At 22.2% G+C, this 12,500-nt stretch overlaps 3 long non-coding RNA genes across 4 annotated transcripts in view; 1 reads left to right on the top strand and 2 right to left on the bottom strand.

Moving 5' to 3' along the window:
• The window catches only part of LOC136088547 (uncharacterized), a 4,531-nt gene extending 3,526 nt beyond the window's left edge, over positions 1–1,005 (bottom strand). For both annotated transcript variants that reach the window (XR_010642254.1, XR_010642253.1), the window contains exons 1-3: positions 763–1,005; positions 380–448; positions 110–239 (exon numbers count right to left, since the gene is read on the bottom strand). This is a non-coding gene — a long non-coding RNA (uncharacterized LOC136088547). The remainder of the gene's footprint in view (positions 1–109; positions 240–379; positions 449–762) is intronic.
• A 4,221-nt stretch (positions 1,006–5,226) lies between these two features.
• LOC136088546 (uncharacterized) lies at positions 5,227–8,313 on the top strand. The gene is made up of 4 exons (XR_010642252.1): positions 5,227–5,457; positions 5,733–5,801; positions 5,942–6,071; positions 8,079–8,313. It is a non-coding gene; the product is annotated as an uncharacterized LOC136088546 (long non-coding RNA).
• Positions 8,314–10,691: 2,378 nt separating this feature from the next.
• The window catches only part of LOC136088545 (uncharacterized), a 3,974-nt gene continuing 2,165 nt past the window's right edge, over positions 10,692–12,500 (bottom strand). The window contains exon 4 of the long non-coding RNA XR_010642251.1: positions 10,692–10,952. This is a non-coding gene — a long non-coding RNA (uncharacterized LOC136088545). The remainder of the gene's footprint in view (positions 10,953–12,500) is intronic.

Genomic DNA, 12,500 nt, shown 5'->3' with positions numbered 1-12,500 from the left:
ACGTTGAAAATGTGACGTTTAAATATAGACATATACATTTTATGGAAGTCAAATTTTACAATTAAAAATAGTCACAATTCCATATATAAATTAACTAAATTAAACTTACTTAAATAGTTGTAACTATAAACCATCAATTTAAATCATATAATGTACTTTGTTCATAAGATGGAAACCAGTTAAAACCATATCATTCCTCTATCTTTGATCCACCAGAACTTTACTAAATAAACTTACACCTAAAATCAAATTATCACATGTCAAAAAAATTTAAACAGTATTATTAAAATCAGATATGACTAATAGTTATTATTAAGTTTTATTTATTCTTCACCATATGAAAAGTTAAATGCAAAGAGAAACACAATCATTCACTAACATAATTACTTTCATTCTTTTTTGGAGTCCTCTGTAGTCGTAAAATTAAATCCTTCGCCTACTTCTTTATCTAACAATAGATACTTATAAGTAATTATTTAGTAAAACAAATATAAACAAAAATGTAAAAACTAAAATGTACCCCCCAGTGCAAACAGATTACGATATATATCTAGGCAATCATAATACAATAAACAGATTCAAAATTTTACTTATCCCAAAATAAAAATAAGACTTATTAGATGTTTATTTAATATAGTACTTCACCGTTAATTATAGAAAGTAAATTTGATATAGTACTTCACCATTAATATAAAACTATAGCAATTTTTTTATTCATATAAAACAATTAAAATAGCAATGAGTACTGTAAAATTTAATGACCTCCAGTAACTTTAAATCTTTTAACTCTAAGCTTGTTCCATGAATAACCAATTGGAAAACTATTATAGACAGCTTTCATTGCATGAACACCAGTTGACAAAAATAACCAACCATCTTCTACCCAACAACATAGAGCAACTGCCTCTGCTTTAATCTGTTTTTTAAATAAACAACTTAAGCCCAAGATTGTGAAGTCATTGTAATAGATCATCTAAAAAAAAGGCATCATTTGTTTTATTTACATATATATATAAATATATATAATAATAAATATATATATATTTATATATACATATATGTTTATATTATATATATATATAATATATATATATATATATATATACATTTATAAACAAATATATATGTTTATATGTATATATATATATATGTATATATGTATATATATATATATATATATATATATATATATATATATATATATATATATATATATACATATATATATATATATACATATATATATATAATGTATGTATATATATGTATATATACATATATATATATATATATATACATTTATAAACAAATATATATGTTTATATGTATATATATATATATATATATATATGTATATATTATATAGTACATATATATATATATATATAAATACATACACACACACACATATATATATACATATATATATATATATATATATATATATATATATATATATATATATATATATATATATATATATATATACTATATATATATAATAATGTATGTTTAAATATGTATTATATATACATATATATATATATATATGTATATATAAAATGTATATATTTCTGATATATATATATATATATATGTATATATAATATATTATATATATATATATATATATATATATATATATATATATATATATATATATATATATGTATATATATTCATAATTACATGCATTAATACATAATATTAAAATAAATAAAAATACATATCAAAGGTATGTGATAAATAATAAATGTTGGAATTCTATATACAACACCAACTCTAAAATTAGGACTAGAAATATAAACATTATATATACATATATAAAATGTATATATTTCTTTTATATATATTCATAAATTTACCCATATATATATGCATAAATACATATTATTAAAATAAATAAAAATGTATGATAAAGAATAAATGTTAGAATTAAATATACAACACCAACTCAATAATTAGGACTTAATACTTTTCCTATTAAAATTAGAAGTTTTTCAAAAAAATGGAAATAAAGTTTCTTATTTAAACGTCTTTTTATATAAAAAAAACTTAATAATGCATACTTTCATTATTGGTTGAAGATTTTATACTGAATATTTGCTTGATAATTAGGGTAAGGTGTTTAAAGTTTTTCAAATAAATAAAAAAATTAGTCTGTGAACAGACTAAATTTAGTCTGACTTTTTATGTTTTATTAATTTTGATATTACTTAAAACATCTGAATCTTATTAAAATTAAGAGCTATTTTTAACTTAGAAGTAACATATTTAATACAACTTTGCAATTTATTAAAATGGTCATTTTAAAATAAATAAATCATCAACAAAAATAACCTGAATAAACCGAATATACTCTGAGATTTGTGTATATTATATACAATTTGATGCAAAATCTAAAAGTTTTAAATTAGCCGCAATAAAAAGAAGTTATAAAACATAACTTTATCAAAATATTTTTTTTATACCATCAGCATGCATTCTATTAAGTTTTCGTTGCCTTTTCTTTACGGCAAATTATTTTTGTAATGGCTAGTTAATGAGACAATAATTTTCAATGTGTCACTTCCTCAACGTTGTCAAAACAACGTTTAATTAACGTTGGCAAAATAACACTTTTTCAACGTTTTTTAACTACCACATTTTCAACGTTGGTATATGTAACGTTGAATAAGCGTTGTTTCATAAATAGCTTAAATACGTTGAAAAAGCAGCTAATGTCTAACGTTGATAAACCTTCAACTTTGCGACGTTTTTACAGTGATTATTTACGTACTTTTATTCAACGTCGAATAAACGCGGTTTTTTGAGAAGATAATATAAGTTGATATTTATACGCTTATTCAACGTTGAAAATGTGACGTTTAAAAAGCGGTTTATTTTTAACGTTGATGAAGCATAGATTTTGAATCGTCTTTAAAATGGCTTTTTGCGTAAGTTGATTCCACGTTGAATAAACGTCTTTTTTTGAGAAGCTAAATTACGTTATAATTTCAACGCTTATTCAACGTTTAAATTTACCGCGATTTAGTATACAATAACAAACATTGATTCAACGTTGAAAGCGCGTTGTTTTTGTGACTGTAACGCTTTTTCTACGCTGCGACCGGTTTTCAACGTTGATTCAACGCTGACATGTTTGCTGGGCATGTTAGTGCACTGCATTAACCAAGCAACCAATTCATTCTCTATTTCTTCTCCAAGATATGATTTAAAGCCAGAGTTTTGCCGTTTGGGTTGGCTTTTACCAGATAATTTATCGCGTAAGGTATCGCGTTCAGGAACATTAAACTTTTTGCTGACACATCAAATTTTTTCACCTTTATTTAAAGCTCTTAGTGCTGCATGCAGTTGTTATTCTGAATACAAAAGCTTTTTTCGAATATTTTTTTTCTTTTTTGAACCTTGCATCTTTCTAATCGAATTTATTTCATATAATAAATAAAGTATGAAAAACATATCAAATAAATACTCCCTACCCAGCAAACATGTCAGCGTTGAATCAACGTTGAAAACCGGTCGCAGCGTAGAAAAAGCGTTGCAGTAACAAAAACAACGCGCTTTCAACGTTGAATCAATGTTTGTTTTTGTATACTAAATCGCGGTAAATTTAAACGTTGAATAAGCGTTGAAATTGTAACGTAATTTAGCTTCTCAAAAAAAGACGTTTAGTCAACGTGGAATCAACTTACGCAAAAAGCCACTTTAAAGACGAATCAAAATCTATGCTTCATCAACGTTAAAAATAAACCGCTTTTTAAACGTCACATTTTCAACGTTGAATAAGCGTATAAATATCAACCTATACCAACGTTGAAAATGTGGTAGTTAAAAAACGTTGAAAAAGTGTTATTATGCCAACGTTAATTAAACGTTGTTTTGACAACGTTGAGGAAGACACATCATTGAAAATTTTTGTCTCATTAACTAGCCATTACAAAAATAATTTGCCGTAAAGAAAAGGCAATGAAAACTTAATAGAATGCATGCAGATAGTATAAAAAATTTTTTTTTAAATAAAGTTATGTTTTATAACTTCTTTTTATTGCGGCTAATTTAAAAGTTTTAGACTTTGCATCAAATTGTATATAACATACATAAATCTCAGAGTATATTCGGTTTATTCAGGTTATTTTTGTTGATGATTTATTTATTTTAAAATGACCATTTTAATAAATTGCAAAGTTGTATTTAATATTTTATTTCTAAGTTAGAAATAGAATTTAATTTTGATAAGATTCAGATGTTTTAAGTAATATCAAAATTTTTAAAACATAATAAGCCAGACTAAATTTAGTCTGTTAACAGACTTTATTTTATTTATTTGAAAAACTTTAAACACCTTACCCTAATTATCAAAAAAATACTTCGGTATAAAATCTTCGACTAATAATGAAAGTATGCATTATTATGTTTTTTTTGTTTAAAAACACAATAGGATAAAAAACTTTATTTCCATCTTTTTGAAAAACTTCCAATTTTAATAGGAAAAGTATTAAGTCCTAGTTATAGAGTTGGTGTTATATAATTATTTCTAACATTTATTCTTTATCATATATTTTTATTTATTTTAATATTATGTATTAATGCTTGTAATTATGAATATATATATAAGATGTATATACATTTTATATATATACATATATATGTATATATATATTTTATATATATAAATATATATAAATATATATATATGTATATATATATATATATATGTATATGTGTATATATACATATATATACATACATTATATTTATATATATATATATATATATATATATATATATATATATAAATGTAAATATATGTGTGTGTATATATATATATATATATATATATATATATATATATATATATATATATATATATATATATATATATATATATATATATATATATATATATATATATATGTATATATACATATATATATATACATATAAACATATATATTTGTTTATAAATGTATATATATATATACATATATATATATATATATATATATATATATATATGTATTTATATACATATATATATATATATATATAAGTATATATACATACATATAAATATATATATAAATATATATATATATATATATGTATATGTATATCTATACATATATATACATACATTACAAATATATATATATATATATATATATATATATATATATATATATATATATAATTTTATATATTTATATATATATATGTAAATAAAACGAATGTCTTTTTTTTAGATGATCTATTACAATGACTTCACAATCTTGGGCTTAAGTTGTTTATTTTAAAAATGGATTGAAGCAGAGGCAGTTGCTCTATGTTGTTGGGTAGAAGATGGTTGGTTATTTTTGTCAACTGGTGTTCATGCAATGAAAGGTGCCTATAATAGTTTTCCAATTAGTTATTCATGGAACAAGCTTAGAGTTAAAAGAATTAAAGTTACTGGAGGTCATTAAATTTTACAGTACTCATTGCTATTATAATTGTTTTATATGAATTAAAAAACTGTTATAGTTTTATATTAATGGTGAAGTACTATATCAAATAAACATCTAATAAATCTTATTTTTATTTTGGGATAAGTAAAATTTTGAATCTGTTTATTGTATTATGATTGCCTAGATATATATCGTAATCTGTTTGCACTGGGTCTACATTTTAGTTTTTACATTTTTGTTTAAATTTGTTTTACTAAATAATTACTTATAAGTATCTATTATTAGATAAAGAAGTAGGCGAAGGATTTAATTTTACGACTACAGAGGACTCCAAAAAAGAATGAAAGTAATTATGTTAGTGAATGATTGTGTTTTTCTTTGCATTTAGCTTTTTATATGGTGAAGAATAAATAAAACTTAATAATAACTATTAGTCATATCTGATTTTAATAATACTGTTTAAATTTTTTTGACATGTTATAATTTGATTTTAGATGTAAGTTTATTTAGTAAAGTTCTGGTGGATCAAAGATAGAGGAATGATATGGTTTTAACTGGTTTCCATCTTATGAACGAAGTACATTATATGATTTAAATTGATGGTTTATAGTTACAACTAATCAAGTAAGTTTAATTTAGTTTAATTTATGTATGGAATTGTGACTATTTTTAATTGTAAAATTTGACTTCCATAAAATGTATATATGTATATTTATATATATGTATATATTTTTATATATATATATACATATGTATATATATGTATATATATATATATATATATATATATATATATATATATATATATATATATATATATATATATATATAAATATAAATATATATATATATATGTTTATATTTATATATATATCTATGTATACATATATATATATACAGAATTAACATTGTTGATAAATTCAGAACTCTAACAATAAAAACAAAATTATTTACGTTGGAATCTACATAACTGCAAAAATTTTATGTTTTTTTAAAATTTGATTGTAAACAAGAAAAAAAATATTTATAATTTTTTTTAAATCATTGTAAAAGTAACTTAAATGAAATGAGCTATCGTACAATTATTTTAGATTTCAAAATTGCCCATATATATTTTCAACAGGGTTAAGGTCTGGACTTTGTGGCGGCCACAAAATATTTTCGATGTTAATACTTTTAAGTAAATAGTTATTGACAAAGCATTATTTTTCATGATAAAAATGTAGATGTTTCTTACTTTTGTCACATTTATTTTAGACAGAAAAACTGTAAGTTAGCAAAGTTCATTTAATAGAGTTACTTTTGCATTGAGTTGAAAAGAGTTATAAACGTTTTTTTTCTCTCTGGAATCAAATTTAAAAATAAAACATAAATCTTTTGCACTTATATAGATTCTGACGTAAATAATTTTGTTTTATTGTTTGAGTTTTGGATTTATCATTAATGCTACTTAATTTTGCCAGTGTATGTATGTATATATATATATATATATATATATATATATATATATATATATATATATATATATATATATATATATATATATATATATATATATATATATACAGTAAACTCCCGGTTATTCGAACCTCCAAGGGGTATAAGAATTTATTTCGAATAACTGAATATGCTCTTTAAAATGACCTACTTTAAGTTTCTTTCAAATTTTAATAAAAGTAGAAAGTAAAAAAGAAAAAGACCCTTGGAATTTGGTGCTACTTCAATTTTATCCTTGTAAAATAATAAATATTTTACAATTCATTGAAATATAGTCCATTTTTTTTTTTTGTTCCTTTAATGTGTTTTTTTATCTTCAAGGGGAGCAAAAATTGTTTCGAACAACTGCAGGTTCGAATAACTGCATTTCTGCATAACAGCATTTACATGAGTTTGTTAAAGAAAATTCACAGGAAATGAAAATTGTTCGATATTACAAATTACATATATATATATATATATATATATATATATATATATATATATATATATATATATATATATATATATATATATATATATATATATATATATATATATATATAATACATATATATAATTTATACATATATATATAATTTATATAGATATATAATTTATATATATATTCAATTTATATATATATATATGTAATTTGTTTATCTATATATTATATATATAATAATAATTCATTTATATAACCATAAAATATTAAATTTACAATAATATTTATAAACTCACATAAATAAGGTTAGGTGTCACTCATATAGAAAAAAACTACTATATTGAGAGACACCACAACCAAAAAATATAAATTATATATATAAATAAGATATATATATATATATATATATATATATATATATATATATATATATATATATATATATATATATATATATATATATATGCATATATATATATACATATATATATATATATATATATATATATATATATATATATATATATATATATATATATATATATATATATATATATATATATATATATATATATATATATTTATATATATAAACTTATTTATTTATTTTTACTTTTTAAATTTAATAATAATTATACTAATTTAATAACATTTTTCTTTTACGTTTGCTTTCAGACTACTAATGGTACAAGTTTTGTTTTTTGATTTAGATTCTGTATCTCAATGATGTCCTGGCCTATCGATACGATATCCTGTTAATTGTATTTTTAAATATATTGCATAAATATATATGCAAACACTCACACACATAAATTTTAAAGAAAATATTTATGTTTTTATATATATATCTATAAATTGTATTTTTTAGGCTTTTTTATATTTATCATTGTTGTTACTGTTTGTATTAATTATTGATTTTAGAAATATTGCGAGGGCAGAGTTCAAATTACAATGTAGTTTTATTTGCCAATTCAATATATATTATAGCCACGTTTAATTGCGTTTAATAATATTTTGCGATATTTTATACAGCGCATTTAAGCGTTGGTTCAACGTTATATTTCAACCTTTACTCGACGTCTTTGAGTCACGTTAAATCGACGTTTTACTAACAACGTTACAAATCCTTGCAAAATAGACTGCTTTAACAGCGTTTATACAACGCTTTTTATGTAACACTTTTTCAACGTTTAGTTGCGATGCTTTTGTTGACGTAATTTTAGTAACGTTTTTTCAACGTTACGCAATAACGTTTAATCAACGTCTATTAAACAACGTTACATATCTTTGCAAAATCGATTACTTTGTCAACGTTTCCGCAACATCTTTTGCGACCGGTTTTTAACGTTGATTCAACGCTGACATGTTTGCTGGGTAGGGTTAAATTCATTTCACATGATAAATAAAGTATAAAAAAACATATCAAATAAATACTCCCTTGGGTTAAATTACCTTTAATTGGTAATTGAGTTGAACTGAAATGGTTTTTTAAAGAGAAAACTTCACAAAATAAAACGCGTCCGAAAAAATATTTTTATAAACGGTAAGTGCTAATTATTATAATTTTCGTAATCATCTATCGTGTAAAAGATTAAACAATGTTATACAAAAAATACTTATATTTTTTGATAAAATTTAAAATATTCAATTTTTTTACAACTATTTTAAACTTTTATCAAAAAAATTATATAAGTTTTAAGCCGTAAAAAAACTAAACAAACTTTTTTTTACTGTTAAAGATTTTCTTAAGAAAGCATTAAAAAAACATTTGCGGGTAAAAAAACATTTCAAATCTTTAAAAAACATCTTTTTAAAAATTATTTATTAGTGAAATAAGTTAGTTTTGTATAAAACAATGCTAAAAAAATAAATTAAAAAAAAAAAAAAACATAAAAAATTTACTGGTTTTTCAAAAACCACGGTAGGTGCTTCTTCACGGTATGGGGTGCCATGACCCTAACTCAAAATAATTTTGTACAAGATAGAAACAATCTACCCCAGCAAACATGTCAACGTTGAATCAACGTTAAAAACCGGTCGCAAAAGATGTTGCGAAAACGTTGACAAAGTAATCGATTTTGCAAAGATATGTAACGTTGTTTAATAGACGTTGATTAAACGTTATTGCGTAACGTTGAAAAAACGTTACTGAATGACGTTACAAAAACGTCGCAACTAAACGTTGAAAAAGCGTTACATAAAAAGCGTTGAATAAACGTCGCAACTTAGCGTTGAAAAAAAGTTACCTAAAAAGCGTTGCATAAACGCTGTTAAAGTAGTCTATTTTGCAAGGATTTGTAACGTTGTTAGTAAAACGTCAATTTAACGTGACTCAAAGACGTCGAATAATGGTTAAAATATAACGTTGAATCAACGCTTTAAATGTGCTGTACAAAATATCGCAAAATATTATTTAACGTAATAAAACGTGGCTACCCAGCAAACATGACAACGTTGAATCAACGTTGAAAACCGGTCGCAAAAGATGTTGCGGAAACGTTGACAAAGTAATCGATTTTGCAAAGATATGTAACGTTGTTTAATAGACGTTGATTAAGCGTAATTGCGTAACGTTGAAAAAACGTTACTAAATGACGTTACAAAAGCGTCGCAACTAAACGTTGAAAAAGCGTTACATAAAAAGCGTTGAATAAACGTCGCAACTTAGCGTTGAAAAAAAGTTACCTAAAAAGCGTTGCATAAACGCTGTTAAAGTAGTCTATTTTGCAAGGATTTGTAACGTTGTTAGTAAAACGTCGATTTAACGTGACTCAAAGACGTCGAATAATGGGTAAAATATAACGTTGAATCAACGCTTTAAATGTGCTGTACAAAATATCGCAAAATATTATTTAACGTAATAAAACGTGGCTACCCAGCAAACATGACAACGTTGAATCAACGTTGAAAACCGGTCGCAAAAGATGTTGCGGAAACGTTGACAAAGTAATCGATTTTGCAAAGATATGTAACGTTGTTTAATAGACGTTGATTAAGCGTAATTGCGTAACGTTGAAAAAACGTTACTAAATGACGTTACAAAAGCGTCGCAACTAAACGTTGAAAAAGCGTTACATAAAAAGCGTTGAATAAACGTCGCAACTTAGCGTTGAAAAAACGTTACCTAAAAAGCGTTGCATAAACGCTGTTAAAGCAGTCTATTTTGCAAGGATTTGTAACATTGTACGTAAAACGTCAATTTAACGTGACTCAGAACGTCGAGTAAACTTTGAAATATAACGTTGAATCAACGCTTAAATGCGCTGTTTAAAATATCGCAAAATATTATTAAACGTAATTAAACGTGACTATAATATATATTGAATTGGCAAATAAAACTAAATTGTAAGTTGAACTCTGCCCTCGCAATATTTCCATAATCAATTTTTAATACAAACAGTAATGTGCAATGATAAATATAAAAAAGCTTAACATATACAATTTATAGATATGTATATAAAAATATAAATATTTTCTTTAAAATTTATGTGTGTGAGTGTTTGCATATATATTTATGCAATATATAAAAATACAATTAACAGGATATCGTATCGATAGGCCAGGATATCATTGAGATACAGAATCTAAATCAAAAAACAAAACTTGTACCATTAGAGGTCTGAAAGCAAATGTAAAAAAAAAAAATTAGTATAATTATTAAAAAATTTAAAAAGTAAATATATATATATATATATATATATATATATATATATATATATACACATATATATATATATATATATATATATATATATATATATATATATATATATAACTTATTTATATATATAATTTATAATTATAGGTTCAGGTATCACTCCATTGACTAGTTCTTAACTATATGAGTGACACCTAACCTTATTTATGTGAGTTTATAAATATTATTGTAAATTTATATATAAATATATATATATATATATATATATATATATATATATACATATTATTTTTATTTATTATACAGTAAACTCCCGGTTATTTAAAACGGCACTTATTAAAATTTTCTGCTTATTCGAAGTAATTTTTATTTCCTGTGAACTTTCTTTAACAAACTCATGCAAATGCTGTTATGCAGAAATGCAGTTATTCAAACCTGCAGTTGTTCAAAATTTCGGTTATTCGAAACAATTTTTGCTCCCCTTGAAGATAAAAAAACACATTTAAGGAACAAAAAAAAAAAAAAAATGGACTATATTTTCAATGAATTGTAAAATATTTATTATTTTACAAGGATAAAACTGAAGTAGCACCAAATTCCAAGGGTCTTTTACTTTTTTACTTTCTACTTCTATTAAAATTTGAAAGAAACTTAAAGTAGGTCATTTTAAAGAGTATATTCAGTTATTCGAGTTTCGGGTTATTCGAAATAAATTCTTATACCCCTTGGAGGTTAGAATAACCAGGAGTTTACTGTGTATATATATATATATATATATATATATATATATATATATATATATATATATATATATATATATATATATATATATACACTTATATACAAAATTAATTTTGTATATATATATATATATATATATACAAAATTATATAATTTTGTGTATATATATATATATATATACAAAATTATATAATTTTGTATATATATATATATACAAAATTATATAATTTTATATATATATATATATATATATATATATATATATATATATATATATATATATATATATATATATATATATATGTATACAATATTATTTCGTCAGAATCTATATAACTGCAAAAACTTTTTTTTATTTGATTGCGGAGAGAAAAAAAAAACATTTATAACTCTTTTTAACTCAATGCAAAAGTAACTCTATTAAATGAACTTTGCTAACTTGCAGTTTTTCTGTCTAAAATAAATGTGACAAAAGTAAGAAACATCTACATTTTTATTATGAAATAAGAGAATGCTTTGTCAATAACTATTTACTTAAAAGTATTAACATCAAAAATATTTTGTTAAAGTTATTAACAATAAGCATTTTAAACTATACTTTTTGGAATTTATTTTTAGAAAAAGTTAAAATAATAATAATGGTTTATCATCAAAATTATTCATTGGACATAAGATCTTGGGTCACTTTTGATCGAAAAAAGGGCCTAACCTACAAGCAATGTGATGAAAAATA

The sequence above is a fragment of the Hydra vulgaris genome, chromosome 12 (genome assembly GCF_038396675.1).
Source record: "Hydra vulgaris chromosome 12, alternate assembly HydraT2T_AEP".
NCBI lineage: Eukaryota > Metazoa > Cnidaria > Hydrozoa > Anthoathecata > Hydridae > Hydra > Hydra vulgaris.
This window is presented reverse-complemented; position numbering and strand designations above follow the sequence as displayed.